This window comes from Eubalaena glacialis, chromosome 7 (assembly GCF_028564815.1).
Source record: "Eubalaena glacialis isolate mEubGla1 chromosome 7, mEubGla1.1.hap2.+ XY, whole genome shotgun sequence".
NCBI classification, from domain to species: domain Eukaryota; kingdom Metazoa; phylum Chordata; class Mammalia; order Artiodactyla; family Balaenidae; genus Eubalaena; species Eubalaena glacialis.
This window is the reverse complement of record NC_083722.1, coordinates 91,937,300-91,951,772: the sequence shown is the minus strand read 5'-3', so window position 1 is coordinate 91,951,772 and position 14,473 is coordinate 91,937,300. Positions and strand designations below refer to the sequence as shown.

Genomic DNA, 14,473 nt, shown 5'->3' with positions numbered 1-14,473 from the left:
TCACTAGTTGTATGTTTTTTAGATTCCACATGTGATATATGGTATTTGTCATTCTCTGACTTATTTTACTTTACATAATTCCCTCCAAGTCCATCCATGTTGTTGCAAATGGCAACATTCTTTTTATGGCCGAGTAGGATTCCATTGTGTATATATATATATATATATATATATATATATATACATACACACACACCACATCTTCTTTGTCCATTCATCTGTTGATGGGTAGATGCTGCTGGTACTACTTCGAACTCCAAGAGGATGTGACCACTTTTTTTGCTTCATTTCTCTATTGTCCAAAAGTTCTTCCTAGTATAACACTTGCCCCTGTTGCTTCCTTTGTCTTCCAGGTTATGAAATTGTCATCTAAAGAAGCCAGGAATTTGTCAGCTGCTCACACTTTTAGCAAAATGAGACGCTCAACTGATGTCTAAACAATTTATCCCTATCTTTCCAGTTATGCCCCCACACCTTTCTTTTTCTGAGCATTTTGATTATTGTGGTAAAATATACTTAACATAAAATTTACCATTGTAATTATTTTTAAATGTACAATCCAGTGGCATTAAGTACACTCACGATGTTGTACAACCGTCACCTCCTCTGTCTCTAGAATCTTTTTCATCAGCTCATACTGAAACTCTATGACCATCAAACAGTAACTTCCCATTCCTCAGTCCCCTCATCCCCCGATGACCTCTGTTCTACTTTCTCTATGAATTTGACTCTAGGAACCTCATACAATTGGAATCAAACAATATTTATCCTTTTGCATCTGGCTTATTCCACTCACCGTAATGTTTGAAAGATTCAGTCACATTGCAGCGTGTATCAGAATTTCATTCTTTTTAAGAATGGATACTATTCCATTGTATGTATATACCACATTTTGTTAACCCATTCATTCATTTATGGACACTTGGGTTGTTTCTACCTTTCTGCTATTGTGAACAATATAACAGATAATGCAGCTATGAACATGGTGTACAAATATCTTTTTGAGTCCCTGCTTTCAATACTTTCTGGTACATACCCAGAAGTGGAATTGCTGAATCATATAGTAATTCTATGTTTAATTTTTTGGGGATCGAGTGCACAGTTAACTTTGGCAAGTTAAAGAAGGGGGCATGAGATGCTGTCCTGAATCTCCCATTTCCTGGTTGGTCACAGTTCCTTCAGGTATCTCACCATTCCCAGAGTGATTCTGTTATTTAAAAATAATGGGGTTATTGTAACTCATCCATCCTAATTCATTGAGACTTGCAGTTCTTTGCTCATCCTCAGATACCTAATAGCACAAGTATCTTTCACTAAATTTTATGGGTGAAGTTATATGCTCTAATTGCATTTGTGTATTTGGTGCGTCCGAAGATCTTAACACACAGCCCTCACTCATGTTAAGAGTCATGGTAGAATATATTTCCATAACGCTCTTAGCTTGCCTTTTCTCCCTTCCTTTCTTTAATCTCCTTCCAAATACCATCCACTCTGTTTCTATTCATAGGCTTTGGGGTTTTCAAATTGATGCATATTTACTTCGTGTATAATGCTGTTTGTCACAGGCAGGAGTCATTGTGCATGGGGCCATGGAATCAAAAAACTTACTAGCTGTGTGTAACTTCAGACAAGGGATTATATTTCCCTGACTCAGTTTCCTCATCTTCACCATATAATAAAACCTATATTATTTTTGGAGTTTCTAGATACATCAGAGGCTACGTAAGTGGTGTACCCAACTCTGGCTTATGGTGGGTGCTCGATAAATGGTAGTTTTCTAGGCAATTGGGAGGTATCCGTTCATTTCTCTGTTTTCTGTTCTTGTGATCCGAGCTGACAGAAGCTGTTCAGTCTTTGATAACACAACTAAAATAAGTAAGGGACTTAAACAGTTCTTTATACATGACGCTAGATGCTGCTTGTTATGTCATTATTTACAAGGAACTTTGTCACTTAGTGGACACATGACAGTTGTGGAGAGATGGTTCAATAACGCAGAAAATATATGGAGTCGTTCCAGCACCAGTTTTCCCTATGTGCATAGTCTTTTGCAAATCACTCTCTCTCTCTCTGAGTCTCATTAATCTGTAAAGTAGGGGCTTGGACTCTTAACACATGCCTAGTATATTCTTTCTAAGTCCAGTATTTTACCTAATAGTCTTGGGGACCAAGGGGATGACTGGGTGTGGGAGGTCTTCATTCTGATTTAGTACGACCCAAACCACTACCCCGTCCCCTCACTCTCTACCTACATTACACTCACTCTATCAACATCAGATTTCACTATGTAGATTTAACATAGTTCATATTTTAATGTTTAATTTTAAACACCTAACATAAAATTAGCCTCTTACTAGCTTTAAGAGCTACTTTCCTCCTAAAAGGATATTGAAGAAGATTGCCTACAAGAAACTCCCAACCTACACTATGCTCTCGTTGTAGATGAGTTCTTAGAATATCTAGTTACCGAGTCCAAGCTCATACTGCTTGCTGCACTACAGACCAATAAATCGAGAGACAAGTTGTTGGGGCGAGGAATAGAGACTTTATTCAGAAAGCCAGCAGTTTGCGAAGATGGTGGACTAGTGTCCCAAAGAACCTTCTTACCCCAGTTAGAATTCAGGCTACTTTGATACAAAAGGGGGAGTGGATGTGGTTGGTGGTTACATACTTCTTGATGCCAGAATCCTTTGTTCTTGCAGCTGTCTGCATAGATCTGGTCGTAATGTTCCTATAAACCTCCACAACCAATGTTGTTCTTTGTTCTGCAATTTTTTATCTTTATATGAATGGAAAAGTGTTATACCTTTAAAAGTAAGAGCCTTGAGAATGGGCTATAGTGTCTATTTCAGGCTATAGGCAACATTCTTTTACAGAGACAGCATGACTAATCACAAGCAACACAGCACAAGGGTTAGAGCTAAAGGAATGAACCCAATATGGAGTCAAGTTTGTTCTTCTCTCTTACAGTTCCTGTTAGAAAAGATGGATTTGTCCTGTGGCAGCAGTAAGGAGAGAGCAGATAAAGGTGCTTGTGAAGGAATCATACTGAGTTCTTTCTGCTTCCTCTGGCCACCTTCCACCTCACACCTGTGTCACATCTAGAGGAGTTGAGCGTCAGATGGGCTGGGCTGTGGGGTCCGTTGAGGACGGTGCAACAGTGGAGTTGCATTGAACCACGTGGCAGAATGATGAATACCACATCTGCTGCCTCTGCCCTCCTCCTCTTGTCCAGTTTTCACACCCTGCTGTGGGCAAAACAGTTTGGGCCCACAGTTGACAAGCGAGAATTGTCCTTCCCGACTGAGGGAGAGCTTCTGGGGAAAAGCTGTTTTCTTTTATAGGGAGAATAACAAATCCATATAAATGAGTGTATCTTATGGCGCAATACACACGCTAAATTTCATCGGTATTCATGACACGTGCTTCATTCTCTCCACAACTGACATCTGTTAAAAACTAGATTCAGGAGTAAACCATCCTGGTTTCAGCAATTCTGAAACACAGATTCTGAGGTGATATTTTGTTGAGTTCTCCCACTCTCACAGCCTTGATTTTACAACTGACTGTAGCTAACTTTTAGTGCTTTAGCGTCTCCTACAGAGACAGAGGCTAGCATTCTATATTCAATGAAAGGCATTACGTGAGAAGCCAAATCAGTATCAGGTCTTTAGTTGTTAAGGAGGAGAGCCTCCTTTCATCTGTATTTTGAGATAGCTCTATTCTAAATCTCATCTAATTAGGTGAATTTCTAAAACTGTGATTAAACTGTAGCCAATCAAAGGAAAATTAGAAATAAATTAGAAGTCCCTGATTTGAGATGTCTAGTTCTTTCCTATATGCCTACAGAAATCAAGGAGCTGCTCCCTTCTGTGTTTCAGGTTTTGATGAGAAATCCAGAAGAAAGAATGTGTGAAGGAAAAAGATGACATCTGTGCCTGGCAAACAAAATCCAAAGATTATTACAGTGAAAACAAAAGGAAAGCAAGACAGTACTTACTAGTTCAAGGTAAGCAGACATCTCTGTAAATGCTGCACTCTGATATGTTAGAACAGGAAAGTGGGTTTATGAATGTTTGTGAGTGTACGTTGAGTTGTCAGATGGGGATAGGATATATACGATACGATCTACCATCTAAACATCTGTCTTATGAGCAATGAGGAAGAAAATCAGTAAATACAGTTAGTCTGCTACTCTCACATAAAAGCTAAGTGCCCAAAAGTTAAATGATAGATTACATTTTAAAAAGGGGTTCTCTTGTCAGAAAGGAAAACAAACAAACAAAAAATAATAAACAATGCTCTAACTCTACTGTGCCAGAGACACATTTCCTACAATATATTTCCAATATTCTATTTGCACGTTTGTAAAATTTTCTTTTTATTTGCAGTTGAACATTTGACCAGTTTAAGTCCACTGGGCGATTGAGTAGCACTAATGATTATTTTTATATATGCAGTGATTTTCTTCCTTAGCTTAGTTGTAGTGAAGGTGTGCTTTGTATCTTTTATATCAATACTTTGGGGTTTGTTTTTCCATTTTCACTGCTTTTTAGAATACAGTGAGGGGGGAAAATGAAATATTCCAATGGTTACCCAAGCCTGCCATAGTGGTGACAATGCGATAGAGACCAAATGTGGGTGTGTAGGTAGCACTTCCATGTGCTCTCTCAAGATTTTTCTGCATTAGTTGGTCTCAGTAGTTCATATTTGATAGGCAAAGGTGGTTTGAAGAGTACTGATGTCTAATGTGCAAAAAGTATGAATTGTGCACAAATAGAATGTACAACAGTTAAAGACAGCGTTTTCCCAGTCTTCTCAAAATGCTGCCTCTAGGGACTTCCTTCGTGGTCCAGTGGTAAAGAATCCATCCTGCAATGCAGGGGATGCGGGTTCAATCCCTGGTCAGGGAACTAAGATCCCACATGCCGCGGGGCAGCTAAGCCCTCGTACCAGAACTACTGAGCTCATGCACCTCAACTAGAGCCCGCGTGCCGCAAACTACAGAGCCCACGCGCCACAAACTACAGAGCCCACGCGCCACAACTAGAGAAGAGAAAAACCCGCACGCCACAACTAGAGAGAAGCCTGTGCACCACAAAAGAGCCCGCACACCACAACGATAGATCCTGCATGCCTCAACGAAGATCCCGCGTGCCGCAACTAAGACCTAACGCAGCCAAAAATAAATAAAATGAATAAATAAATAAATCTTTAAAAAAAATTCTGCCCCTAGTGAAATGAATGATAGGATTGCAGTTTCCGTGCGCTGGCCCCTGGTGGTGAGGACTACAGTGTGGTGGTCCAGGACATGGACTCTACCACTTACCTCTTGTGTGACTGCAGTGAAAATGGTGAATCTTCCTTTGCCTCAGTTTCCTGGATTAGAGGAGGATGAGTAGATGAAATGAGTTAATGTATGCAAGGCACTTGGGCCAAGGCCAAGCGTATAAAGAGTGCTCAATAATTGTTAACTGATTTTGTTTTCATTGAGTGAAGTGTACTTCGGGGATGATCATTTCAGTTGTTTGTTTTTTGGTCAGTAGAGATGTGGAAAAGCCCAAAAGATGTCAGGGAAGTGAAGGGCGATAATTCTAACCCTGGGCGTATTTGCACTTTCCGAGAGACTGTCATCGGGACTGCCGGGCACCAGGCGGAGATGTAAGAAAGTTAGAGGGGCGCACAGGGCATTTCTCAGATTCTTACTGATTTATGTACTTTGAGAAGTATTAGTGAATATAGACTTAAATGATGTAGGATCTTCTTAAATCACAAATCAGGCTCTTTGCTGTAATCTGTAAGGCTTGGTGTCTGTAAGGCTTGGTGTGACCCAGCTGTGGCCATTCTCCCAGCCTCACCCCCTTAGCTCCTAATGCGCACTCTTACCTCCTTCCTGACCCTCTAAATCACACCAACTCTTTTGCACTTGGAGCCTTTGCACACACTCAATGCAGCCTGGGTGCTTTCTCTCTTGGCACCTGACTCCTGGCCTTTTCCTTTAATCTCAGACTGGATTTTCTCTGGCTTCTCTGCTCAGAAGGACCCCTTTGTGATGGTATCTTCCAAAAATATCATCCCTAGTGACATCCTCATCAACAGTGACTATGAGTGCTGTATTGTCCATATCCTTGCAACAAGGTGTATTCAAATTTTTTTCATCCTTGCCAGTCCGACAGGTGATGAGCTTGGTTATTGGTATAAGGGAGGATGTGAAGGTATGCAGTGAGGGCCGAGGTTAATCATTCATTAACTCATCTTCGGAGGCTGTTTCCTTTTTTTTTTTTAAGCACAACATTGTAAATCAACTATACTTCAATTAAAAAAAAAAAACAAAACTTGTTTCCTTTATAGCACTCATGATTATTGGGAGTTATTTTCTTTATTTGGCTGTTCAGTTATTTTTCACCTGCCCTTTTTACTGGTAAGTAAAAAAGTACGTAAATTCTGTGAGGCCCAAGATGATGTTTGCCTTTTCACAGTGATATTCTGGGATCCTGGTTCAGCAACTGCAATATACAAAGTGCTCGAACAACATTTTGGGAGTGAAAGAATGAATGCGAGAGACAGGCTTCCTGCCCTCAGGAGCACAGGTCTCGTAAATAAAATAGACGATTGCTCTACAGTGTTAGAGGTTCAGAAATAGAGTGAGGAGAGAATCAGTGGGTCTCACAAAAAAATTAGACTCATGTAGGCAGGAGCGATATTCTGAGTATTAACTACCAGTCAGCACAAATAAGGACCAAGTTGAGCTGGCATCGGCAATGGTGCTGGGCAGGGTTTTCACCCTTCAGCTGCTGGATTGTGGGGAGGTGGGTTGGGATTCAAGGGTGGGGCTCAGGACAGTGATCTGTTGGCAACCACTATGGAGGAATTTTCAGTATTTTAGCATTAAGTGCGGCTGCATGTGTGTATTTCTACTGAAATCAGCCCTGATTATAGAAACAAGCAGAACCCCTTCTGGTCCTGGAATTCTGTTCTCTGCTTTGGTCTAGAGGACTCTGACACCCTCAGACTTCACCCCTGAGCACCCTCTGCCCTCATGGCACACCTGTACATCCTTCCTTATACCTACTTTAAATTAGCAAACTCATCACCTGTCAGACTGGCAAGGATGAAAGAAATTCCAAATAATTCTTGTGGGAAAGATCTGGACAAAAAAGCTGTCACGGTCTCTGTTGATAAGAATGTCAATAGGGGTGATATTTCTGGAAGCTAACTTGGCAGTATCTATCAAAATGTTAAATGCACATTCCTGTTGACCAGCTAATAGCACTTTTAGGAGTTCATCTTCCAGGAAAACTGGTAGAAATGCAAAATGATATATGTACTAGTATGTTCACTCTGGCACTGTTTTACTGGCAGAAATATGGCAGCAGTTTATACGTCTGTTGTTAGAAGAGTGGTAAATAAATGATGGTACTTCCATCTCCTAGAATAATGTGGCTTTTAAAAATTTAGGATAGATAGCTAAAATGTATTAAGTAAAAGGGAAAAAGGCTGCCAAAATTGTGTATACCATGATCATGTTTGTTAACAGCGAATGAACACAACCCAAGTGTCCCTCAGCAGATGAATGGATGAGAAAAATTTGGTATACAATGGAATATTATTCAGCCATTGAAAGGAATAAAGTTCTGAAACAGGCTGCAACATGGGTAAACCCTGAAAACATTATGCTGGGTGATACAGAGGGACAAATATTGTATGATTCCACTTATATGAAACATCGAGAATGGGGAAATTCGTAGAGACAGGAAGTAGATTAGACATTACCTGGAGCTGGGATGAGGGAAGATGGGGAGTTGATGATTAATGGATACTGTTTGGAGTGATGAAAAAGTTTTGGAAATAGATGGTGGTGATTGTTGTACAACAGTGTGAATGTAATTAATACCACTAAATTGTACAGTTAAAAATGATTGAGGGACTTCCCTGGCAGTCCAGTGGTTAGGACTCCATGCTTCCACTGCAGGGGGCATGGGTTCGATCCCTGGTCGGGGAACTATGACCCTGCATGCCACGCAGCACGGCCAAAAAAATTAAAAAGAAAAATAATCTGCATGTTCTGATGATTCTAGAATGATAGTATTAAAAAAAAATGAAGTGGCAGGTTTTATGTCATATATTATACACTGTATAATCTGGAAAGATGTGTTTGGATTGTTGATGGTGGTTATGTCTAATAGATGGAATTAGGGAAGAACAGAAGAAAATTTTGTCCTATATACTTGTGTATTTTTGGCACTTTTCACAGTGAACATATATTTTATAATTTTTTAATTGAAGGTTTTTCTTTAAAGTTGACCTGTGGTAAAATCTTGGAGTTGGTACAATTTTCTAGCTTGTACAACCAAAACAATCCTGCAAGTCTGTTTGCAGTTGAATTTGCTTGTATCTAACATCCCTGTGCAATGTTTAACCTAGAGTGAGAATTTAATTATAGTTTAAAACACTGAGTGGTTTTCCTTTTCTAGATTAAATTATTTCTTGTGGAAAAGCAGGCTCTCAATATAGAAGGAATTTGGTCTTCTGACTCCCTCAGTGAGGACCAACTCTTCTATCTAGTAATTTACTGTAAAGCAGGATGCTTCTATTTGTAGTTTTACATCCCTTTCTTTGGTATTTAAGGCATGTTGGCTGTTAAAAAAAATGAGCCTCAATCTCAGAACACCAAAAATTTTTTGCATAATAAGAGATTTTCTAAAACCCTAATAAATTGTTGCAGAAAATACCACTTTAATGGGTCATCCATTATATAAAAGGTTTAAGCCCTATAATGAGATCATAAATTTGTGCAAGTAAAGAGAATATATGGAAGGATGCACTCACCAGGCTACTCGTGTTGGTAACCTCAAGGAGATTATCTGATGGATGGCATCAGATGAAAGATTATTTATTTTTCTTTATATACTTGTGTATTGTTGAATTGTTACAATTAGGACCTTTTCTTAATCGCTCTATTAAGGTATAACTGACGTATAATAAACTGCACATATTTAAAGTGTAAAATTTGAGATCAAATATAGTTAAGACAGGATCCTCGGAGAACTGTGTGTCTTGCTTGGTATTGAATGTTCAGCACCACTTAGGCAATAAAATAAAGCAGCAGCTCAGAGCTGAGAAACCCCAAAAATAAAAAATTAAGTGTACAATTTGATGTTTTGACCTATGCATATACCCATGAAAGCGTCACCATTATCAAGGTGTTGAAAACTGTCATTCCACAAGGTTTCTTTATGCCCCTTCGTAATCCCACTTACCTACCCTACCCAGCCCCTGTCTTGCCCCAGGCAACCACTGATCTTGTTTTTATCACTGTACAATAGTTTGCATTTCCTACAAACCCATATAAATGAAATCATACAGTACATATCTTTTTGTCTGGCATCTTTCACTCAGCATAATTATTTTGAGATTCATCCATGCTATAATGTATACAGATATTTCATTCCTTTTTATTGTTGAGTTGTATTCCATTATATAAATAAACCCCCATTTGTTTATTTATTCACCATTGATAGACATTTGAGTTGTTTCCAGATTTTCACTATTATGAATAATGCTACAATGAACATTCATGTACAAGTCTTCATATGGACATATGCTTTCATTTCTCTTGGGTAAATACCTAAGAGTGGAATGCCTGGATCATACGGTAGGTGTATGTTTAACTTTTTAACAAATTTTCCAAAGTGATTGTACCATTTTACATCCCTGTCTGCACTGAATGAGAGTTCAGTTGCTCCAGATCCTTGTCAGTACTTGGTATGATCAATCTTTTTCCATTTTATCTATTCTAATAAGTATGTAAGTAGTAACTCATCGTGGTGTCAACTTGCATTTCCTTAATGGCAAATGATGTTGACTATCTTTTCATGCTCTTACTTGCTATCTGTATATCTTCAGTAGTTGTGGCACGTGGGCTCAGTAGTTTTGGCTCGCGGGCTCTAGAGCGCAGGCTCGGTAGTTGTGGCGCACGGGCTTAGTTGCTCTGCGGCATGTGGGGTCTTCCTGGCCCAGGGCTCGAACCTGTGTCCCCCACATTGGCAGGTGGATTCTTAACCACTGTGCCACTAGGGAAGTCCAAAAAGCAGAAATTTTAAATGTGTTTGATTTGATGTAATTTGAATTATTATAGTGAGGGACATTTAAAGATATTTGTCAGCCCTAGGAATTTTTACCTTTAGATACCTACCCCACATGATAACAAGCATATTAAAATGCACAGGGACTTCCCTGGCGGTCCAGTGGTTGAGACTTCACCTTCCAATGCAGGGGGTGTGGGTTCGATCCCTGGTTGGGGAACTAAGATCCCATATGCCTCACGGCCAAAAAAACCAAAACATAAAACAGAAGCAATACTGTAACAAATTCATTAAAGACTTTAAAAATGGTCCACATCAAAAAAAAAAAATCTTGAAAAAGTAAAATAAAATGCACAGGTATCGCACATTAAAAATAATTTCTTACTCTATATGTTGTTTAAAAACCCTATAATTTTGCTTTTGAAACTGTTTATTACAATAAACTCACTTATTATTGGCTATAATTTTCCAGGATTCATCATGCATTTTAGTTGATCCATACCAAATAAAAAAATCAAACCTAAAAATTATTTTTAAAAATAATGCAATTTGTGAATATGATGATTTATCAACTAATGAAGTGGACAACATATTAACTTGTATAGATACTAACTTAAATATTTACTACTTTAGATTGTGTAGTTTTCTTTTCATATTTAAAAGTCAGTAAGTTTGTTTCCTTGTTTTTTAGCTTTAGAATACTTTTTCTAGGTCCCTGGAAAATGTGTAGTTCCTAGACTTTGGATAAAATAGTCTGGTTAAAATACATTTGAAGAAAAATAGAATAATAAATTTTAAAAGAGGTACAAATAATTTAAACATTTTTGCAATCATGAATAGACAATCATTAGGTGTAAGTAACAGGATTTGAAACAGGTACTTGGAGACTGACTGTCATTTAGAACACTAAACATTGAGGAATTTGATGTATTTCTTCTGGTACCTGAATTTACTGCTGAAGTTTGATTAAAACAAACAAACAAAGAGACTCTCCTTAGGCTCTGACGTCTCACAGAATGATGGCTCTTATTTTTTAAATTTTTCTTATTTTTAAAATTTATTTTTTGTTTTAAAATTAATGCCTGATGGGGCTTCCCTGGTGGCGCAGTGGTTGAGAATCTGCCTGCCAATGCAGGGGACACGGGTTCGAGCCCTGGTCTGGGAGGATCCCGCATGCCGCGGAGCAACTAGGCCCGTGAGCCACAGTTACTGAGCCTGCGCGTCTGGAGCCTGTGCTCCGCAGCAGGAGAGGCCGCGATAGTGAGAGGCCCGCGCACCGCGATGAAGAGTGGCCCCCGCTTGCCGCAATTAGAGAAAGCCCTCGCACAGAAACGAAGACCCAACACAGCCATAAATAGAAAGAAAGAAAGAAAAAACAGCAAACTTAAAAAAAAAAAAAAAAAAAATTAATGCCTGATTTTTGTAAAAATATGCAAAGAGTAAAAGTATTTTGTGATGTTGAAAATTAAAAACTCTCACCATCCACACCTCAAAGTTAACTGTTAAATTTTTTTTTTAATTAAAATGAATAGACACCAGACATATGTACTTTTTTCCTCTTCAAAGCAAGAAATAACTTTAAAGTCATCAAAGATGCATATGTATATAGGAGAATCTAAATGTCAGATGATGAGTGCTAGTGGTTGAAATATGTGCTCTTCCTATGGAAGTCTGCTTGAAAATCATTTAAAAATGTTAAACGTTCAACATCACCAATCATTAAGGAAATGCAAATCAAAACCACAATGAGGGGGGCTTCCCTGGTGGCACAGTGGTTGAGAGTCTGCCTGCCAATGCAGGGGACACGGGTTCGAGCCCTGGTCTGGGAAGATCCCACATGCCGCGGAGCAGCTAGGCCTGTGAGCCACAACTGCTGAGCCTGCGCGTCTGGAGCCTGTGCTCCGCAACAAGAGAGGCCGCGATAGTGAGAGGCCCGCGCCCCGCGATGAGGAGTGGCCCCCACTTGCCGCAACTGGAGAAGGCCCTCGCACAGAAACGAAGACCCAGCACAGCCAAAAAAAAAAAAAAAAAAAAAAAAAAAAAAAACCCACAATGAGGTACCACTTAACATCAAGTAGGATGGCTATAATATATGTATACATAAAAAAGAGTTGGTGAAGCTATGGAGAAATTGGAATCCTGTGGGAATGTTAAATGATGCAGCCATTGTGGAAAACAGTACAGAGGTTTTTTAAAATGGAATATTGTTCAGCCGTAAAAAGGAAGGAAATTCTGACACATGGCACAATATGGATGAACCATGAAGACATTATGCTAAATGAAGTAAGGCAGACACAATAGGACAAATATTGTAGGATTCCATTTATATGCAGTACCTAGAGTAGTCAAATTCTTACAAAGTAGAAGGGTGATTGCTAGAGGAGGGACAGGGAAGTAGGGAGTTACTGTTTAGTGGATACAGAGTGTCATTTTGGGATGATGAAGAAGTTCTGGACATGGATTGTGGTGATGATTGCCCAATAGTATAAATGTACTTAATGCTACAGAACTGTACATTTAAAAAATGGTAGGTTTTATCTCATATATAGTTTACCGCAATTTTAAAAAATGTTAAGAAGAGGAAAATTTCCAAGTGTTTCCAAATTTTAAAAGTTAATAGCTTAAAATACATGTTAGTGATAGTTCGCCAACATTTCTTAGTGGTCTCATGACCTAAAACAAAAGTACAATATTTTTAAAGGGAAAAAAATACTGTTTTCCATTTAAATGATGCTTCATACTCCTGACTTTAGTGGTGCAGATTCAGAAGCAAGAAATTACTAGCCAACTGCCAGGTGCTCTTTTAAGACTTTACATTGTTAACTCATTTGATCCTCAACAGAACTAGGAGATACTGTTATTTCCATTTCACAGATGAGGACTAGGAGAACAGAGAGGTTATGAAAGATTCCCAAAGTTACACCGCTAGTGAGAGGTACAGCTGGCTGTCAAAACACTAGAAATGTGGCTTCAGAGCCCACAGCACTCTGAGTCACTCTGTTTTCCCACCTCCCAACTATGAAGAGCTTTATTATCAGGAGAGCTGTCTGTACACTGTGTGATCATTTCTAGGATTTCTTCTGGGTAGTTATACCTGAAAAGCTTGAGTGTATTGATATGCTATTAGCTTTTCTTCTGTAGAAGCCTGTGACCTGATACCTGTAAATGATTTGTCTCCAGCTGGAAATTAACATTTGCCCAGCTTTTTACTAATGCCCATCGTGAAGGAGACCCAGGAGAATGCTATAAAAACGAAAGTTTTCTAGGTTTTATCAAGCAAAGGCTCTGGAAAGGAAATCTTTATATTGGAAGAGGAAAACATGACCTCATGTTCTTTCCTTTGCGCTAAGATTGATGTCTCCCAAAATGTTAGGTTAATTAAAAAAAGAAGAAAAAAGACTTCATGTCTATGTTCAAATAATGCTGAATTAAAAGGAGTTAGAATTTCTTGAGTGCTGGACTTCTTAGGGATTTAACATGCTAATAAATACTGTGAATTGCCAGAAAGAGATATAATATGTATAATACATTAAATAATATATGAATATATACTATATAATTTTAAAATTGTTTCCCAGAGTTATTTTACCGCAGAGTACTTCCCCTGTGGAAAGTCACGCTTCCAGGAACACTTCTGGGAATAATGTTCTAGGGATTTTCCAAATCTACCACCAGGGGGCAGTTCTCCCCCCTTTTATATTCTGATTTAAACATTGACCAAAACTTTATTTTCCCTCAGCACACCTGAGACAGGCTGACATTTCCAAGCAGACTTTGCTAAAAACTTTCCAGGGATGAAGGAAAGAAATAAAAAAAAGTCAGAAGTCCTATAGTCATATTTCCAAATTCCATGGGGCTGAGCCAAAGAAATAGCAAATCTGCCAAGTTCTCCTGGGCCAGTATGGAATACGAGTTCTCAGCCATATTGCTTGCCTTTTTCCCTCCTGTTTCTCAGCCAAGTGGCCTTTCTATCATCTTGGCTCCCAAGAGCGTCTGTGGCCTTATGTTATCACAGCTGAGGATAAATCCCACAGACCTTTGTGTCTTCACAGCTCAAATTCTTTTCTGATTTAAATTTCTCAGGTCTGCCCTGTGATATTTCTTCTCAGTCTTGGTTGGAAGCTCTGAGGTACCTCTGTGGTGATGAATAGACATGGCAGTCCCATGAATGGTCTAATCCTGATTAAATTCGCAGTAAATGTGCCTCTCGGGTCTCATGCCAGGGCAGACATTATTAATCATCTCAGCATGCTTTCTCTGTAGAACTCAGTCTCACAATCCTTCCTGACTCTGGGCTCCAGGCAGGTATTACCAATAGAGTGCTGTTAATGTAATTGGGAAAATTCTCTCATCCAAACCTAGGATATAAGTGCCTCCCATCTCTGGAA

The 14,473-nt window shown here is 39.0% G+C and overlaps 1 protein-coding gene across 2 annotated transcripts in view; it reads left to right on the top strand.

Annotated features, from left to right (window-relative positions):
* FRMD4B (FERM domain containing 4B) overlaps nt 1-14,473 on the top strand; it is a 330,390-nt gene that overhangs the window by 99,680 nt on the left and 216,237 nt on the right. For both annotated transcript variants that reach the window (XM_061197131.1, XM_061197132.1), the window contains exon 2: nt 3,882-4,009. The gene's annotated coding sequence lies outside the window, so the exon portion shown is untranslated. The remainder of the gene's footprint in view (nt 1-3,881; nt 4,010-14,473) is intronic.